This window comes from Equus caballus, chromosome 8 (assembly GCF_041296265.1).
Source record: "Equus caballus isolate H_3958 breed thoroughbred chromosome 8, TB-T2T, whole genome shotgun sequence".
NCBI lineage: Eukaryota > Metazoa > Chordata > Mammalia > Perissodactyla > Equidae > Equus > Equus caballus.
This window is the reverse complement of record NC_091691.1, coordinates 54,889,737-54,910,721: the sequence shown is the minus strand read 5'-3', so window position 1 is coordinate 54,910,721 and position 20,985 is coordinate 54,889,737.

Here is a 20,985-nt window from a genome sequence, read left to right as displayed (position 1 = left end):
CTAGGATGCAACACGAGATAGAAAGAAAGAACTGCCATAACAAAATGACAAAGTAATATGGGTTCCTAGGAGAGGATTTAAGAAACTTTCAAGGAGGGGAAGGAATTTGATCTTGTCCTTGAAGGATTTTAGCAAATAGAAGATAGTAGTAGGCAGGACAATGAGAGAACAAAGTTTTCATGAGCTCATTTGTCTTCATAATGACCCGGTTGAACAAAATCCTTATTGTTTACAGTAAATAGCCTAAGGGATCTATCTGCCTGTGAATACTTAGTAAATCTCTCTCTAATACAGGGAAAATATCAGTTAAAACCAAACTTATTACTGGAATATTTCAGTTTCCCCATTGGAAGTTCCCTGTGTCTGGGAATTCATCATTTCCTTCCTGCCACAGAACATTCTAGAATAGCTGTAGCCAAGAATCAGAGGACCTGCATCTAGGCTTTCAATAGATCTAGGAAAAAATTAAATTTGCTTCATATCAGATTTCAAGCCGCCACAGAATCATTTTGCAGTCCTTTCTCTATTCTCCAGTCTAATGCCCTGACTTAAATTCCTGTAATTCTTTCCTGAATTCTGCTGTCTTTTTTGGACACCTTTCTTCTGAAATCTGTGAAATTTATCTGTACTTATGATGAGTGCCACAGAGGATTTGACAGAGAAATCTAATAAGATTGTAAACTGCTGAAGACAGAGCCCTTCCCTGTTTCACTCCATTGCAGAGTTCCTAGTGCGTCACTGGAACATGTGTTCAACAAAGGCTTTCAAATTAATGGATTAAACTCCAGTGCTGAATGGGAATGATTAATCATGGTAACTAATAAAAGACTGTACAAGATGTATTTCAGCAAAAGAGCTTTGTACATGCTGAATAATTATTAGAATGATAATAAGTAACTTAAGAATGTTTTAGGGGCTGCAAAGTTGTTTTGGCTATCCTACAAGGTCAGAGCACCTCATAAAAATAATGGATGCTTTCTGCCTTCCTCTAAGCTGACAGCACTCATCTCACACTGCAGTTTATGGTTCCTGACCCCACATACCACAGCTGACCTGGAAGGGCCGAGTTTCTGTGAGCCAGCTCTGATAAGCCACCTGAAAACTTCCCTCAGAGGCAGGCAGCAGGCAGGCAGAAGAGGTCCACCTGAGCCGGCTGGCCCTCCTCTGCGCCTTCCTCAAACTTCCCCAGATTCAATAACAATGTCCGTGACAGACAACACCACTAATCTCTTCAGGAACATCCCAGAACACAGAGCTCATCTGCGCTTCTAGGCTGGACTTTGCAGAAAATGGGAGATGGCACCCAACCCCCTCTGGCGTGCCAAGAGTGTGGCTGGTCTATGTGATACCCAGGCAGCTGGCACACACTGGCACTCTCTGGGGCCACTGCAGAAGCTGTGAATCGTGCTCTGTCTCCCTCAGAGTGTCTGGAGGAGTGGAATCTGCATTACAATATGTGCTCCGACACTGTGGGGAAGATCTTACACTTTGTACAGGATGCCACTGAGCACAGAAGCCGGCATCTCTAAGATTTGTGGTTCAACATCCACCCATAGGTCTGTAGTCCAGAAACCTGCCTGAAGTCGGGAGTACCAACCACACGGACAGTGTGTGAGAGATGTGTAGTGGTCAGACAGCTGTGTAAGGAAGGCCCTGAATGTGCCCAAGGAGTCACATACCCCATTTGTAAAATGGAAGACACCTTGCTAATTGACAGGCCTGCAATGGTGTGGCACTTTAAATTACCTTGGCATTAATTGCCTGGACAGGTTGTTCACTCAAATTGCCCTGGCTCGCTAATAACCTGAGCGGGCTGGTGTTTTAAATGACCATGGCACTAATGGCCCAGGCTGGCTGCTATTTCACATCGTCCTGGCACTAATGGCCTGGAAAGGGGGCTTGCTTTGCAGATTAACGAGTGTCCTCCAAATGGCAAAGGACTATAGAAAAAGAAAGAAAAACAAGTATTTGCAAGAAAAATAAGAAAGAAGTTTTACTTCTCTCTTTCTCCACATTAGGTGCCTTGCGAATAGGTCTGAGGTGCCCTGCCTTCTCTGAAAGAATGTTACATGTCTGCCTCCCTCTTTTCTTTCCACGCTAACCAAAGTCCACCATTACTTTCTTTTAATTTAAAAAAAATATTATCCGCAGTTCACTGAAGAAGAAACACCTCCTCTGCTCCAGCCATAGTTTCTCCACTTTGATTTCTGTTCATTCCTATCCCCAAATCATTTATTCACCAAGCATTGATAGATTTGGCGATTGTGTACAAGAATCCGGTTGAGTTTGTGAGGAGAGAGATAAGGAGTCACAGACCCTAACTCTAGGAGCTTCCATTTACGTCAGGAAAACAGAGAGACATTTACAAACAATTGCATTGCAACAGGCAGAGTGATGCTTGGGGGTGCTAAGGGAGCATGGTAGCTGTGAAAGCCTGCAGCTTAGATGGACTGCAAAAGCTTCCCACTAGAGGTGAGTCTGAAGAAGACAATAGGATGAGCTCCTCAGGACAAAAAGTGGGGGAAGAGTTGGCCTTGCAGAAAGAGAGACCATGCATGAAGGTAGAATTCATGAAAATGCACAGCTGCAAACAGTGGCTCAAGGGCACAGCGGTGGGAGGCCAGGCTGGAAAGGTAGGCTGGAGCTAGACCGTAAAAACCCTGGGAAAGAAGGGAGGGATTTGAGAAGTATTTCCGACGTGAAGTCTTCTGGATCTGAGGACTGGCTTCATATGGGGTTTGAGGAGAAGGAGTGGAGGAGGGCTTCTGGCTTCTGGTATTCATAACGGGGTATATGGTGCTGCTCTTCACAGAGACGGGTTTATGGGAAGGGATCAGGTTGGGGCGGAGGAGGAAGGACATAAGAATACGTTCCTTTTGAAAGACGTTGGTTCCTCTCTGTCAACTGCATTCTACCCAGCCATTGTTTATAGACGCATGAAGCAAACACAGTGTTGAATTCATAGGGAGAAATGTCCATTTCACGGGGCCTCTCCTTGGATTTCGTCAAGAGGACACTCTCTCCATGCAGCATGGGGGCTTGGATCTGAAAACAAATCAGCATAGAGGGTTTGATCCCCACAGTTAACAGGAATAAGACAGCAAATCTAACAGCAATTGCCTCCCTCCTTTGTGCTCCATTCTAGCTCATTTTCATGGCAACCCGAACTTGCCATGGCTCTCAGGGATGGTTTAGTGATAGGATTATTTTTTCTTCCTCTTTTCCCTGTGATTAGAGGAGTAATAGAAAGAGAAGCGGTTTTAGAAAGAGTAGGGGGTCTATATAAGATGGCTCTTATTGGAAATCTACATGCTACCAACACAAGTGAAACAGAAGTGTAGAAATTTTTTTACACATTTGCAAGATTAACTGAATAAATGGTGAGAGTGATTGGGTGAAAACAAATGGCTTTTATAGAGTCGAGTGAATTCAAGTGAATGGAGATTAATTGAGAACTTAGCATTTGCAAAGCCCTGTGCTAGGCACTGTGGTGTGGGCAAAAATGAATAAAGTGTGGCCCCTGCTGTCAAAGAATTTAATGTCCCAGGCTGGGTTACAGCCTCCACATGTTGTATTTAAAGCTGCTTCTAATGTGAGAAAAAGCCCTTCACAATGACAAGCCTCTCCAAAGTGTGACACAAACGTTTCTCTTTGTAGAAAACATGGCTCCTTTTGGAAGGAAAACTTGTTCTTTCATCCAACCTTCAATAGGCATAGTGTTCGCTAAGTGCAGGGCACCTGGCTGGGCACAACGGGGGGTATAAGATGGTAAGAGATGGGTCTTGACCTCCAAGGTTTTACTTGTGAACATCTAAAGTCCCTTAATGTCAGAGGAAAGGTATAGCAACTTCAATATTTTTTTGTTAAAATAAACTCTCATAAGATGTCTTTTAACCCAAATAATGATTCTAACAATGACTCACATAGCTTGGGGCCTGGAAGAGAGCCTAGAAGTTCCCTAATCTCACATCCATTTATTACAAGCAGGTACAGAGAGATTGGATGGTCTGCCCAAGAGCACACAGGTAGTTGGTGACAAAGCCAGAGTCGGACAAATCCAGAAGAGAGACCCAGGTCATCCTCTTTCCTCATCTAGTGCTTATCTCTGGTATCAACAGATGCAACAATACAAAAGCAAAATATAAAGACAGACAGAGAGAGACCCAGGAGCATCATAAGGCATCATGTGAGAAAATCTAGGCATCTCTAGCTAAGCCTTTCTTTAGGAAAATAGACTTGTAACAGTCTTACCATGAGCAAGTCTTTGCCAAGTTCACTAACAGCATGCAGAGATACGCAAAAAGGAAATCTTCCAAGAAAGGTAGGAAGTATGAGATCCTGTAAAGTTGCATTAGTGCCAAAATCAACAAGGCAAATAATTATAACTAGTGACCACAGATTTTTCTTCCAGTATAATATGGAAATGTAGAGTGGATTTTTCCCTTATAAAATCTATCAGGCACTAACCCTGCGTCTGGGCTTTTATTTTACCACTTTTCATTCTCCCAATCCTGACTGTCTTTCCAGACCCAACTCACTTTCATCTCCTTCAGGAAGCCTTCCCTGACCCTTTCTGGACCATACCCATGAGCTTAAGAGGTAATAAGACTAGACCGAGGAGGAGAAGATTATGATAATGATACAAGTTTTCCACTTACGAAATTCTCTCAGATCCCTTTGAGTCCTCACAACAGCCCTGAGGTCATTAGAGCAGATTTATTATCCCATTTTACAGATGCAGACATTGAGGCTCAGTAGAGAGGTGGAGTCAAGCCTCTAACTGAAGCTTTCTACCTGCAACTCTAGTATTCTTTCCCTTCACTCAACTTTTATGAGTCCAGGGATGTCTCCTGCATTTTAGTTTTTTTAATTGTTTTTATTGTAGTAAAATACACATACAAAATTTACCATTTAACCATTTTTAAGTGTATGGTTCAGTGGTTATTAAATACATTCATGATGTTGTGCAGCTGTCACCACCATCCATCTCTATAACTCTTTTCCTCTTATAAAGCTGAACCCCTGTACAAACTGAACAATAACTCCCCATTCCTCTATGCCCCAGCCCCTGGCAGTCAACATTCCACTTTCTTGGCATGATGTCCTCAAAGTTCATCCATACCGTAGCCTATTGCAGAATTTCCTTCCTTTTTAAGGCTGACTAGTATCCCATTGTATGTATATAACACATTTTGCCTCTCCATTGCTTGTTTTTTTGTTGTTGAGTTTTAGGAGTTCTCTACGTATTCTGAATGTTAGTCCCTTATCAGATACATGATTTGAAAATATTTTCTCCCATTCTGTGGGTTGCCTTTTTGCTCTGTTGACAGTGTCTTTTGATGCACAAAAATTTTTAAATTTTCATGAAGTCCAGTTTCTTTATTTTTTCCTTTTGTTGCCTGTGTCTTTGGTGTCATATTCAAGAAATCATTGCCAAATCCAGTGTTGTAAAACTTTTGCCCTATGTTTCCTTCTAAGACGTTAATTATTTGGAGTCTCACATTTAGGTCTTTCATCTATTTTGAATTAATTTTGGTATATGGTATTAAATAAGGTCCAACTTCATTCTTTTGCATGAGGATATCCAGTATTCCCAGCACCATTTGTTAAAAAAACTGTCCTTTACCCATTGAATGGTCTTGGCACCCCTGTCAAAAACCATTTGACCGTTTATACAAGGGTTTATTCCTAGGGTCCCTATTGTATTCTGTTGGTTTACATATCTGTCTTTATACCAGTACCATACTGTTCTGATTATTGTAGCTTTGTAGTAAGTTTGAAAATCAGGAAGTGTGAGTCCTGAAGCTTTGTTCTTCTTTTTCAAGATTGTTTTCGCTATTCAAGATCCCTTGAGATTCCATATGAATTTTAGTATTTTTTTTCTGTTTCTGCAAAAAATAAAAAATCATTGGGATTTTGACAGGGATTGCATTTAATCTGTAGATTGCTTTGGGTACTATTGACCTTTTAACACTAAGTCTTCCAATCCATGAACATGGAATGTTCACATTTATTTATGTCATCTTTAATTACTTTCAGCAATGTTTTGTAGTTTTCATTGCACAAACCTCTCACCACCTTGATTAAGTTACTTCCTATATACTGTATTCTTTTTGATGCTATTGTAAGTGGAATTGTTTTCATAATTTCCTTTTCAGATTGTTAGTGTTAGTATATAGAAATGCAACTGATTTTTGTGCATTGACTTTGTATCCTGCTATGTTGCTGAATTCATTTATTAGTTTTAACAGGTTTTTTTATGGAATCCTTAGGGTTTTCTACATATAAGATCATATTATCTGCAAACAGAAATCATCTTACTTCTTCCTTTCCAATTTGGATGAGTTTTATTTCTCTTTCTTGCCTAATTGCTCCAGCAAGAACTTCCAGTACTGTGTTGAATAAAAGTGGCAAAAGTGGACATCCTTGTTCCTGATCTTAGAGGAAAAGCTTTAAGTCTTTCACCATTGAGTATGATGTTTACTGTAGGTTTTTCATATGTGGCTTTTATTATGTTGAGATAGTTTCTATTCTTAGTTTGCTGAGTGTTTTTATCATGATAAGGTACTGAAGTTTGTCAAATGCTTTTTCTGCATCAATTGAGATGATCAGGTGTTTTTTGCTTTTCCTTTGTTCTATTAATGTGGCGTATTACATTGGTTGATTTTTGTATGTTGAACCATCCTTGCACTCCAGGAATAAATACTACTTAGTCATAGTGTATAATCCTTTTAATATGCTGCTAAATTCAGTTTTCTAACATTTTGTTGAAGATTTTTACATCAGTGTTCATAAGGGATATTGGTCTGTGGTTTTCTTTGCTTGGAGTAGTTTTGTCTGGCTTTGATATCAGGGGAATTCTGGCCTCATAGAATGAGTTAGGACGTATCCCCTCCTCTTCAATTTTTTAGAAAATTTTGAGAATGATTGGTGCTAGTCTTCTTTAAATGTTTGGTAGACCTCTCCAATGAAGTCAGCAAATCCAGGCTTTTATTTGTTGGGAGATCTTTGACTACTGATTTAATCTCCTTACTAGTTATACACTATTCAGACTTTCTATTTCTTTGTGATTTAGTCTTGGTTGGTTTTGTGTTTCTGGGAATTTGTGCATTTCATCTAGGTTATCCAATTTGTAGGTGAACAGTTGTTCATAGTACTCTCCTATAATTCTTTTCTATTTCTGTAGAATCTATAGTAATGTCCCCACCTTCATTTCTGATTTAAGTAATTTGAGTCTTCTTTTTTTTCTTAGTCCATCTAGCTAAAGATTTGTCAATTTTATTGATCTTTCCAAAGAACCAACTTGGTTTCATTGATTTTCTCTATATTTTTTACTTTCTATTTCATTTATCTCTGCTCTAGTCTTTATTATTTCCTTCCTTCTACTAGCTTTGAGTTCAGTTTGTTCTTCTATTTCTAGTTTCCTAAGTTGTAAAATTCGGTTGTTGATTTGAGATCTTTCTTATTTTTTAATGTAAGTACTTATTGCTATAAATTTCCCCCTTGGTACCACTTTTGCTGTGTCCCATAGGTTTTGGTATGTTGTGTTTTCATCTTCATTCATCTCTAAGTATTTTCTAATTTCACTTGTGATTTCTTCTTTCATCCATTGGTGATTTAAGAGTTCATTGTCTAATTTGAACAATCTTGTGAATTTTCCAGTTTAATTCTTTTATTGCTTTCTAATTTATCCTGCCATGATTGGTGAATATATTTTGTATGATATCTATGTTTTTTAATCTATTGAGATTAAATTTGTGGTGTAACATATGGTCTATTCTGGAAAATGTCCAAATGCATTTGAGAAGAATGAGCATGCTGTTGTTGTTAGATAGAGTGTTCTGTATATGTCTGTTAGACACAGTTGATTTATTGTGCTGTTTAAGTCCTCTATTTCCTTACTTATCTTCTGTCTCATTGTTCTATCCATTATTCAGTGTAGGGTATTGAAATCTCCAACTGTTATTGTAGACCTGTCTGTTTCTCCCTTCAATCCTGTCATTTTTTGCTTCATACATTTTGGTGGTCTGTCATCAGGTGTGTAAATATCTATAATTGTTATATATTCTTGCTGTATTGAACCTTTTACCTTTGTCTCTTCTAATATTTTTTGATTTAAAGTCTATTTTGGCTGAATGCATTTTAATTTGTTTTATAATTTTTTTATACATATTTTTTCCAAAACTAAAGGTAATCCAAAAATACAAGCCTTTGTGGGGCCAGCCCAATGGCACAGCAGTTAAGTTCACACATTCCACTTCAGTGGCCCAGGGTTCACCAGTTCAGATCCTGGATGTGGACCTATGCACCACTTGTCAAGCCATGCTGTGGCAGGTACCCCACATATAAAGTAGAGGTAGATGGGCATGGTTGTTAGCTCAGGGCCAGTCTTCCTCAGCAAAAAAGAGGAGGATTGGCAGCAGATGTTATCTCAGGGCTAATCTTCCTCAAAAAAAAAAAATACAAGCCTTTGTATCACCAGCACCTGTTCAGTGAATGAATAAGTGAATAAAGTACGAATGCAAATAGTTTCACATTCAGAAGGCAACAATATATACAAAGAAGGCAAAAGCAATAGTGGGAAAACATAGGAGTCAGCAAAGTGTTCAGAGATCTTAAAATTTAAGACATGATCCTATTTGAATTTATCTTCATGTCTTTTGTGTGAGTAAGCTATTCAACTGCATTTTAAAATAATCAATTCTTCAGGTTATACAAAAAGGCATACTCAATTGAATTTTTTATATATGAACCTTTACAACATCTTCCTCTAAGTAGAAAGGAATGCTTTTGAAACAAACTATTTGAGAAATTACATAGGCCAGATGGAAACCATTGAGGTGTCAGGCCATGCTAGTCTATTGTCTTCCCCAATTGGTTTCGGTTTGTTAGTGAAGTAGTTGCATAACTTTAAAAAGAAAAAAAAGACAACTTTATAATAATTCTTAGTTATGGGCTCACCTAGCCCCTAAAGTGACTTCTGGAACATCAAATTAGCTTTTGTGATAAATATTACCATGAAACCAGTAATTAGTTTCTAATGATCCTGCATTTTTCATCAGCTGTAAAGCCATAAACAGATGAAGATTTTGGCTCCTTAGCAAACTCTTTTTGACACAGATACCTGGGGGAAAAAAAAAAAAAAGATCCTTTGTCATGCCCCAGGCCATAGAAATCTGGCAAGGAGCTCATGCGCTTCCCCTCCGGGATGCACAGCAATTTATCCACCAGTATTTTTAACTCCCTCCAAAACTGTGACTGTAAGCAGTGCAGGTCAACCTGATAAGTAGAACCTCTTCCTACTTAAACCTAAAGGAAGAGAAAAAGGACTGTTGGGTATGTAAGATGCTGCCTTGATCTGTAAAACTGAAGAAAGCTAAAGCAATAAACAGTAAGCGCTATGAAAGCAAGGGAAGCATGTCCCATTCCTTACTTAGATTTCATCTACTAAATTGGGATGCAGAAAAACATCTTATGAGGATTTATTTGCTCAAGTCATTCAACAAATATTTGGAGGATATTCTATACACCACACACTGGCCCAGGTGCTAATACACAAACCTGAATTAGATACTGTCCCAGCCTTTGCAAAGCTCATAATCTAGTTGTTGGGTTATGAGGTAGGAAAGAGAGGTAAATATAGCAATCAATGCAGTATGTCCTAATATGTCCATAATAGAAATCTCTCCAAGCATTATGGAGGCAGAAGGAAAGAACTACCACCTCTGCTATGTGTGTTAGGATGCTATAAAGAGAAAGTGAATTTACCATTGAAAATATCTTAATGACAAGTAGGAATATTTAGGCAAAGGGAATTAAGATGAGTAAAAACAAGAATAAAAGGACACATTGCTGAAGGGAAGAGCAAGCACTTCTTGTGGCCAGAGCAGGGGAAGTGCATAAAAGTGTGGCAGCAAGTGAGTTGGGACATGGGTTTTGTAGTGTCCATTCAGCAAAACGGCTGACCATCAGGTATGCAGCGTAAATATTAATGAGAACTCCATAAACAATTCGAGTAGTCCTTGAGAAATAGTCAACTGATGCTTTGCTTTTAAAAAGGAGAATATTCCAAATTCTTGATAACTTCACACTCAGAAATCTCTTCTATACTTTTAACTTCTCACTAACATAACAAGACTGAGACTCTTGGCAAAATAGGGAAACCATGAAAAAGAAGTACTGAATAGAAATCAAGGGACCCTAAGTATATTTCTCCTTCTAACCTATTCTGCTTTTTTTTTCCTGAGGAAGATTAGCCCAAGCTAACATCCATCCATGTTCATCTTCCTCTACTTTATATGTGGGACACTGCCTCAGCATGGCTCAATAGCGGTGCATAGGTCTGCGCCCAGGATCCAAACCAGTGAACCCCTGGCCACCAAAGCAGAGCACACAAACTTAACCACTCAGCCACCGGACTGGCCCTAATCTGTTCTGCTTTTTGACACATCATTTATCCTCTCTAAATCTCAATTTTTTCATTTGTAATATGAATTAGACCAAGAATTCTTAATCGGGATCCCCTGATGAGCTTCAGAGGGTTAGTGAATACCCTGACGTACAAAATCTTACATATATATATATATGGGTGTGCATCATTCTGAGAGAAGGCCCACAGTTCTTATCAGCTTTTCAAAGATCTAATAACCTAAAAGAAAACACTGAATCAAATTATCTTTAATGTCAGCTCAAAAATTTTCTAGTTCTCTGAATCTATGCTTAATATAAATGCTTAGCTGTAGACTGCCATATAATCAACTTTCATAAAACTACTAGACTAGCCATTTTCAAAAATAGTGCCACAGCATATGACTGTCTATCAATCATTTGTGTGGTGACAGTTTCCTAAACCAAATAACTTGCTGAATACCACACAAGGATAGGATGACCTTGTAATCTATCATCTATCCCAGGACACGTTTGAGAGTGAAAGGAGACACTGTCTGATGGGATTCCAGGACAGTGGGCTTAAATGGGGGCCGTCCTAGGCAAACCCAATTGTAAGGCCGTCCTATACAAGGAGCAAATACTTCTGGTAACCAATCAAATACCAATTCTACTCAAAGTCTGAGTCCGTTCTACAGCTTCAGATGACTGTCTTCACATTGACTAGGTTTACATCGGCCATAGTGCTCCCAAGATTAATAGGTTGTGAAGGTTTATCCTATTTTGGAGCAACCAAAATTGAGGGCACTTAGCAGAAGGACATGATTGCTATTGAAGGTAGCAGATAAGAGCTGGAGGGACATCCTCTGGAAAATGCTAATGGGCCATGAGGCAAGCCCCATGGGATGATAGCACTTTCCCGCAACCACCTCTAGTGTTCAGTATTCATTTGTAAGCTCTGAAAATCAGATTCACTAGAGGATCCAGAATTGATTGGCTTCCAGTGCAAAGGATATAGTCATGATTCACAGAAGAAACTCAAAAGGCCAATAAATAATATGGCCAAAATTACCCTCACTTGAAATCAGGAATGTGCAAATTAAAGCCACAAGGTGATCCCACTTTTTGCTAATAAGATTGGCAAAACTTAAAAATATTGGCAATAGCTAATTCTGGAAAGAGAAGTGCAATATCTTAAATTCTACACACCTCTGTATTTTCAAACTGATTGTATTCATGCATTTTGTAATTTGGAAAAACTAAGTTAAAAAAATAAGTGAAATAAAAAGGAAGAACAGAGGAGAGGGAATATAGAAAATAAAGGAAGAGGTAGAGAAGGAGGCCCAGGCAACAGGACAGAGTCTTTGGAAAATGTGAGAAGAGAGAAAGCGTCCCTGACAGAGCAGCCATGGAATCTTTATGAACAGAAACATACTCCAATTTTAAGTGTTTTTGTGTCTCTGATATAAAACCTCTCCTTCGCCCCAAAACTTCAGTAAAGTTTGCCACTCACAAACGCCTTGCACAGCTGTTCTTAGAGTGATGGGAGCAGAGGGAAGGAAGAAGCCTTAGTTTGGAGACATGAGCAGAGTTGAGAAGGGGCAAAAGCTGAGAGCCAGAGAGACGAAGACAAGCCAGGCTCCTGGGAATTTACAGAAATCTTGAGGAAAGCTTTGCAATTGCCACAGAACATGGGAGAGGGAATTTGTAGCTAAATCTCAAAAACCCAAATGACCCCAGCTGATATCTAGGGACAAATAGTTATGTAAGAACTTCAGTAGGCCCAGTTCCACTGTGGCCTGGGAGACACTGTCTCTTTCAGGTGATTTTGTTCGTTTCTACTTTAATCTGTTATACTGAAATTTCTGTTTTAATTCTCAGAGGGCAATCTTATTTCCCAGGCCTTGGGCTCCACCTCCCAATTGTTCCCATGGACCAATCATAAGCAGGGAGTACAAACATTTGCCATAATTAATAGCTTTTATTCTCTATCTCCTGTAAGACCAAAACATTTGGCAAATTAATAAGGTTACTTAAGGCACAAATCTCACTGGCACCATCAGTTATCATTTGGATCTTTAAACTTTGCAAATGGAAACAACAACCTGGTGTTAATATAGCATCTCATAGAAAGGAGTCTGCCATGCATGTCAACATAGTAATTTGGTGTATTTCTAAGTTGATATGTAACCAGATTATATTGCAGGTGCAGCACAGGATACTAGGGATGTAAAAAAATTAAAATGCAGCACTGTGCCTTCTTTCAAGTAGCTAACAATCCATACTGGGGGATAAGTACAGCCCAATCAGAGTGATACACCAAAATAGATGCTCCAAGGGCCCAAGAATACAGCCTAGAGGGAGACCAACCTTAGTCAAGCCAGGCTGGCTGATGCTCTTTGTGTTGGGTACTCTTCGTCAGCCCCCATCCACCCAGCTCCATTCTCCTCCGTTTTCTGCACCCCCAACAGGCTGAGCCTTACCAACTCTATCACCCCAGCTCACATGCCCTCTGTTTCTGGGTCAGGTTCCTACAGGAGGCATGCATTAGGAAGAGGGAGAGGTCCAGGTACTTCTTCTCTGCTCCCTCTTTCCTTTGACACCACAATCCCTGTCCTGTGGCTTCTCCTCCATGCCTCAGTCTCTCCCTGGGACTCTAGTTACACCACATCTCCTCCTGCCCTTCCAGACCTACAAATGGTAAAGGCTTCTAGCCATCTCTACTTTCTGGTTATCTCAACCCCTAGTTTGTCATCTCAATCTGCTCACACTTGTCAATGGTACCTACCCTAAACCCGTCCAGTTCAACCATTTGAGTATAAATCCTGACAGACCTTGATTGATCCACATTGGAACAAAGATTTATTTCTCACTTGTGCTGTACGTCCATCGCGGGTTAGCAGGAAGCTCTGCTCAGGGCCTGAGGCTGATGGACGCTCTGACACCTCAACAAGAGGCCTCCACAATGGCTGATGCAGGAGAGAGAGCTGGAGGGTCTTAAACGCTTTGGCCAGAAGGTGATACATACACACTGTTTCTTCTCACAGTCCACTAGCCACTAAAAGTCATATTTCTGGCCCCACTAGATTGCAGGAGGCTGAGAAACATCGAGGAGTACATGGATATTTGATGAGTCAGTGAGCAATAAATGCAGTGTCGTGTGTGTATCTGTCCGCGTCGTTGTCCCCCACCTTCCGGCTCCCTGCTAAAGAAGGGTGTGTGGCCAGCCCCACTCCAGGGAGGGAGCAGTAGTGGTTTAAAAGTCTTCAGGAATTTGGAAAACTATGGTTCAGATATCTGTAATACTTGTACCATGTTCATGAGCACATATTTCCATGTGTTCATACGAGATATAAGATAACTCTAGTTGTGATGTGTCAATAACTGGTAATAGTAGCTTCTATAAAACCATTTTCCAGAGCTGTGGGTTCTGTGGATTTTGAGTTTTTGAAGATGATACTAGGAGCTTGTTTAATATCACTGGGAGGCTTTCCATCTTGAAAATAAACATCCTCAACTTCATAATTTTGCCTGGGAATAGCCTTGATTATGTTCTTCCTGTTAGTATTCTCACCAACCACTACAGTTCTTCAGGGAGTGATAATCCTGGGTAGAGACAGGGACAACAGGCGTAAGATGACTACATGTAATGGAGAAACGATCCCCATAGACTCATATCTTCTCTCTACCCCCAAAGAACCAGCTAAAGGAAAAGAATTGAGTTCACTGTTTTCCCCAAAATAAGAGTTTTTAGTTCAGCAGAAGAATTATAATTGTGCAATCTCAGATAGTCATGCAATTATTCAGCAGATATTTATGGAGCTCTTATTAGGTGTCAAATGCCAAGCGAAGCTCTAGATACTGAAAATACAGCAGTAAACAAGCAGGCACAGCCATGCCCTGCTTGCCTTCCTGGGGAAGATGGGTATTAAATAATAAATCACACAATAAATTTCTTAGGTTACAGATGCGACAAAAGTGCAAGAAGAAATGCAGAATGGGATGGGAAAGCTAAGAGGGCCTTCCCAAGACCAGGAGGTCAGGGACATGTGTTGCAAAGGGACACTGGTGACTTCTAGCCTGGAAAGACCCTGGTTTTTCAGAGAGGCTAGGAAGGGGCAGGAGGAGGTAAGAGTTGGGGTGGTCTTATCTCTCTAGGATATCTAACATAGAAAAACATGCACTAACAGGGTCTAAGACTTAGCAGTTAGTTGCCAAACTTTCCCAAAATGGAAAAAACAATTCCAGCAATTTCATGGCTAAAGTCTAGACCTCCTGACCAACGTGGGAAGAGCTCCTGCTTGAACTGAGCTGTGTCCATCTCCACTTGGGTAGGCCCAGGATGTTGGACTGGTGGCGGGACAGCTCACAGAAAATTTACTTGCCCCAGAGACCAGGTCACTAACCTTCTGAAATCATTTCCGGATGGAAGAGGGAGTCAGACAGACAAGTGGTTCCATCATTGGAAGACAGAGATGTGCACTTTTAGTGGAAAGAAAGGCTGTAAATAAAAACAAAATTTTTTATTTTTTACGAAAACCTTTAATCGGGTTTTGGTAAACCCATGTAAGGCAAAGCATCATACAAAAAGGGAGAGAGGCATCCCACACCTCTACAGTGAGAAGAGGGCACAGCACAGCCGGAGCATCGCGAGAGCCTGCAGTAGCCACACGGGCAGCCATGGTGGAGCCCCATGGCACCAGTGCCCTGTTGGAGCGACTTGCCTGCTGCCAAAGTCATTGATGAGACAGGTCCACACTCCTTGGCAGGCAGCAGAAGTCTCGGCAGCAGATATCAATGAAGGGGGCCAGAGCAGACAAGAAAAAAATTGATGGACACCACCTGGTAGCTGACAGCAGTTATTCATGAGCACATGAGAGAACCCCCCTGAGAACTCCCAGGAATAATTTGAAGGGACTTTGTGAGGTGTTGAATAACTTGCAATAGTAAGTGTGGTGAATGCCAGCAAAACACAGGTCATTACGCGATAAGAAAGTGGATGATAATTTCTTCCGTAAATTTACAAAGCATTTTTGGGTCAGAATTGTGGAGTGATAGGGTTTCAGCTATCCAGATACCTATTGAAAAGACAAATTGGCAAGACAAGATTTCAAATCAGCTTTTGGAGGGTGTCAGGGGAAATTTTCTACTATACAAGCAGAGAAAGCCAAATGACAGAGAGAAACCAGTGAAGAATCTATAAAAAGAGAGAGAGAGAGAGAGGCCATAGAAGCAACTGTGAGAAAGGTCAGAGAGAAGAATTTAAGGAAAGGAGAGAAGTCAGCAAAGAAAGGCAATGAACTTTAGGAGACCCCTTTTTAACCAGCTCGTGGGCCTAGTGGGAAGGCTGAGAATAGGAAGAAAGGCTGAAAGACAAAGGCATTGGGAGGAGCTGGACGCTCTTCAAGCAAACAGACCTGCAGGCACAGGGACAAGCCAGACCAAGGTGTGAGGGGACCGGAAGACAGCAAGATGCCAAGTTGGCTGCACAGGGATCCCTGCAGAGAGTTCAGAGGCAAATGGGGCCAGACTGCTGCAGAGGATCTTAAAGAAATAGCACGATTTTATGTGGACAAGGGAGAGAGAGATTTAAAAGAAAACTTTCCCAGAAAAAAAGCCTTCCCTGGAAAAGCTTAGCTGAGATGCTTCAAATGTGGACTGAACCCCGAGGCTGCACAAGATAGGGATCTGAGCCCCATTCCCACCCACCCCCAATCCCATGGAAGTGGCGTGAGGTTGGCCCCCTTCACTGACTGTCTGCACGGGACAAGCATCAGCTTGTCCCTTGGCACAAGCCACTCACTGCCCTTCTGAGGATCAGGGTTCTTAACTGCAAGCAACAGAAATCAAGTCTGGCCCAGTTAAGCACAAAGGTTTGTTTTTAAGATATTGATTAGTTCACAGTAGCACTACAACATCTGGAGAACCAGACCTGGGGGGTAAAGCCCAAAATCCCACTACAGAACTTTTCCGGAGAAGAGCCCCCTGCTGCTGCCACCGGGCCCAGACACTGCAGCCGCTTCCACCAAGACTCCAAAGCTGCTGGCCGTGAGCACCACTGCCACAGTGGCCCCAGGAGTCCCAACACCGTGGAACCGGAGACCAGGTCTTAAGGACCCCCTGGCTGCAGAATGGCCCATATCCATGTCCTAGCCATAGCAGAAATTGGGAAAGAAGTGTGTGGCATTTTCAGCTTCAGCTGTAGAAGGCAGCTCTGCCTCCCAGGAAGACCCATACGGTGGTGGCTCCCCAGAGGACAGTCTTTCAGACACTGAGGAGCTGAAAAGAATGAGGAGCACCCAGCCCACCACGGTGACACTCAGCTTCCTGAGCAGCCTCATGTGTGACACGGAAGGTCTTATCCATACTGTCATTTACTGTGCCCCAGCTCTGCACACCTACCCCCCACCTCTTCACCCCTGGCACTTAGCTCTTCTCTTCCCGCACACAGTTTGGAGGGAGGCCTTAGTGGCAGCTGAGCAGTTCTCCTGCAGCCGCCAGGAGGATGCAGGGGAGGGTGAGGAGGGCAAGGGAGGGCGGGAGGAGGGAAGCTGTCTCTGCCATGCCCAGGAGGACCCATGGCTTCTGCCCTCCCTAGCTTGAAGGGGAGGAAACAGGCTCGGCAAACATTCCCCAAAGTACAACTGTCCATCTGTTACACTTGGATGTGATGGGGGTGTTCTTTTTTTTTCTTTAATCATTTTGCTACATTTTACTGGTAGCTTCCATGCTGTTTAAGCAGGTAATCATCTATTCCTTAAAAACCCTGGCACGATTTATCAGAGTCTGCTTGGCTTTCTAATGAGTGATCATAATAGCTATGCTTGCTGGTAACTCCTTTTTTTCATTCTCAGATTTATCAAGGTCTGATTTAATTGCCATAAACAAGGAAAAACAAGATCAAATTAACAGATGAAATCATAGGGTTTGGAGCTGATACATATTAATGAGCTCTTACTTTTGTGATCTGGCTAATAATGACCCCAGACCTTGATAAAATTAGCCAAAAGGAAAACAAACATATCAGGGACGGCAGTGCTTGGATGCTTCTAGGCTGGGAAGCCACCAGATGCAGAGAGAAGCTTCCTTGGTGAGCTGGAGGGAGTGGGAGAGGCATGTGCAGGATGAACACCTCCCTCCCCCCCCGGCCCCCGCCCCATGCCTGAGCCTGTGTCCGGATCTGGGGACAGTGCCTGCCTGTCCCGTGAGTGGCCCAGCATCCCTGCTCTCCCCACGCCTCCCAAACACCCGGGCAGTCCCTTGGCTGTGCTCCAATCTGAGAAATCAGACACAATATAAGCCACTCCTCAGTGGAATTCTCTCCAGTCCTTTTAACAGGCTTGAGGTATTTTACATCCGCAGGAAAACCACCTTTGAATTAGTGGTTTTGTTCTCTGAATTGTGCTTTGTATTTGCTCTAATCAAATTCCCTCTCACCCAGATAAGCATTAAATGTGGATCACATCAGAGGCAAACACTTGCAACTCCCTGCCTGCTCTGCTTGGGGAGGAGAACTTCCCTTTGTTATGGAAATGTTTCTCCGGAGTGAGCCGACTCTGGGAAGCAGGCACCAGCCAAAACACACTCTTTGCGCCCCTGGGTTTCTGCACCGCTTCACTTCGAGACCATGCGACTTCAAGCAAGGAGTCTCATCGGGGAAGATAGTTCTATTTCTACAGGAACACATCAGATCTTTAAACAAGCACCTGGACGGCAGGACTGTGAGGTGCCAGCTTGGAGTCTGAGGAATGGGGTCCACCTCCCTCTCCTACCACCTCCCCTGCAGGAAGGTCATTTAATTTCACTAAGCCTTGCTCTCTCCATCTGTACAATGGAGGTAATAAAAATACTTACTTCCAAGAGTTGTTGATAATTGAATGAGGTAACATAGAAAGTGCAGGAGACAGTTCCTAATACATAATACGTACTTAAAATTTTCTTATTTTACCGCACATGTTTTTTCCCCATTTTGTTATTAAACTTCTAACTACATATTCTTGAAATAAGCTTCTCGATCCCCATTGCTGGTGTAGAGCAGTGGTTCGCCGGTGTGGTCCTCATACCAGCAGCATCAGCATCTTATTAGAAAACTTGCTAGTAACACAAATTCTCAGGACCTTCCCAGACCCGCTGAATCAGAAACTCTGGGAGTGGAGCCCAGAAACCTGCATTTTCACAAGTCTTGTAGGCCATTCAAATGTATGCTTAAGTTTGAGAACCACTAATATGAGGAGAATATGGTATAGGAAACTTCTCAAAGAGGAAGTGTTACCCGATAAATTTCCCCTCCTCGAATCTCTGCTTTTTCATTTATTGGCTCTCTATATTTATATTCATTGAGTTGGCGTTTACAAAAGTGACTTCAGTTGTATGCAGTGAAAGCGACATAAAACGAGCCAGCATGAAAGTGAAATGAGCCACATTCTGCTGTCCTTACTCTGAGCTTTTCCAGAAACAAGTTTCAGAGTTAAAACTTCGTGTGTTCCATCACACATTCCTTTCTACGTAGCAGAGAAAGGAATCACGGAGTCACAGCTCCAATAGACGAGGAGAGTCTTTGCATAAATCAAAAAGACAGGAAGCTCTCTTCTCATGACCGTTGGGATTTGGGACAGATGAAAGAGAAAAAGCTATGGAAAATTTAAATCTTTTTATTCCAAATGTTCCAGACAATACTAATAATAAACATGGGGGCAATTGCAATTTTTTTTAGTGATAAAACCACATTCTAAGGTTATAGACCTTTTGTGGGATTTATCTGCACAAAAGATAAGTATTTACAAATGGATCAAATTTCCCAATCAGGCCTCAAAATACAGAAGCTCATTTTTTAGATGTGTACCTGAAACATTTTAGGTTCTGCAAGGGAAGAGTTGCAATCTATAATCTTGAGAACCAGCGTTTTGCCCTAGGCAATGATTTTGATCTAAATATGCTCTAATTGTAAGAGTCTTCTGCTTTAGAGGTTGGGTTATTATTACTGTTAATATAATAAGTGAGTATTTATCTTGACAATTAGGTAAAACTAAGACTTTCTTCTATTCCCAGAAAGCGCTGTGGAGCCCAAGGCAGCCAGTGCCACTCTGGGGCTATCTGCAGATTTTACATCTTGAATTACTTGTATGAAACACTAACAGCAAAAGTTTCTTTCAGGAAGGTTTGGCAATGATTACACTCCCTCGCCAGCATCTGACATCTGTCAGTTCTATTACACTGTATAAGCTGTGACTGCTTTATGGAGGTAGATTGTGGCTAGTAGAACGGGTCACATTACTGAGTAGTCACATCTCTTGGATTTAGAATCCTTTAAAGATTAGAATTTCTCTGTAATGCAGAACAATGTGCACACAAACTACACAAGGATTATATAGAAGTCATTCCTCCTTCAGCCTATATGTTGGCTGAAATCTTTTTTCCCTGGTGATTTTAGTCTGCAGCAGGACTATTGTTTTAGCTTAATTTCTCTCCTCATCTTTTGGAGTTTCAGTTTTTAATACTATAACTATATTAGCAAAGTTAGGGTCCAAAAACAACATCCTGAATACATAAATTAATCCATGGCTGGGCTTTTATTAATTGAAAAATCTTGTTGATTTTTGGCTTCAGAAGTTATTTTTAAATAAAGAAAAAAGAGGCAGTGATGGCAGAGCCATTAGCCACTGGGTAGCTAGATCCCCTCCAGTCCCTAAGACCCTGGAGGGTAAGAATTAGGCTCAAGAAGACACATGGAATAAGTCATTTAGGCCCGTTTAGGCCTCAACTAGGGACCCAGCTAGTGAATAACAGTAGAAACCAAAGAAATAGTGTGAGGAGTGATGAGTCATTAACAATAAACACAGGAACGCCAGGTAGGGCTGTAGATTGTGTCTTGATACAGGGCTGACCTACAAGGGGGAAAAAAGCAGAAAAAGTGTGAATCCTCTGACTGCCTTCCCCTGCTCTACCTCCCTTTAGCTTTTTTCTTCCCTTTGTTAGACATAAGAGTCAGAAAAATGGAGCAGTCAAGTATGGGGTTGTGGAATCATACAGACATGGATCCAAACCTTGGTTTTTCTGTCAATTATCAGCTGTGCTACACTGGGCAAGTTACTTAACACCTCTAGGCCTCCATTTTGGCATCAACCAAGTTGAGATAATAAGAATACCTACCCCATGAGACAACTAAATAGCTCACGACTTGACACAGAGTAAGCACTCCATTATTAGTTATTCTCTTTCCACATGGTCCTGCTCTTAGTTAAGTTATGAGTGAAGTAGGCAGAGTGTGCCATGAGGGCAAGGAGGCAAAGGCAGTGGAGGACGGCTCCCAGGTAGAGAGGCTGAGCAGCGACTTGCTGATTGCTTCTTTGTTTTTCACAAGAACCTTACTGTATGATTTTCTGGATTTTTTTCTTCTTCTTCTTTTCTTTCCAACATCACGATGGTTGTGGTAGGAAGCATATGGCCTTCCAAAGATGTCCAAGTCCTGATACCCAGAACCTGTGAATACATCACCTTATGTGGCAAAAAATGACTTTGCAGACATGATTAAAGTTTTTGAGATGGAGAGATTATCTTGGATTATCTGGGTGGACCCAGTGAAATCACAAGGGGCCTTAG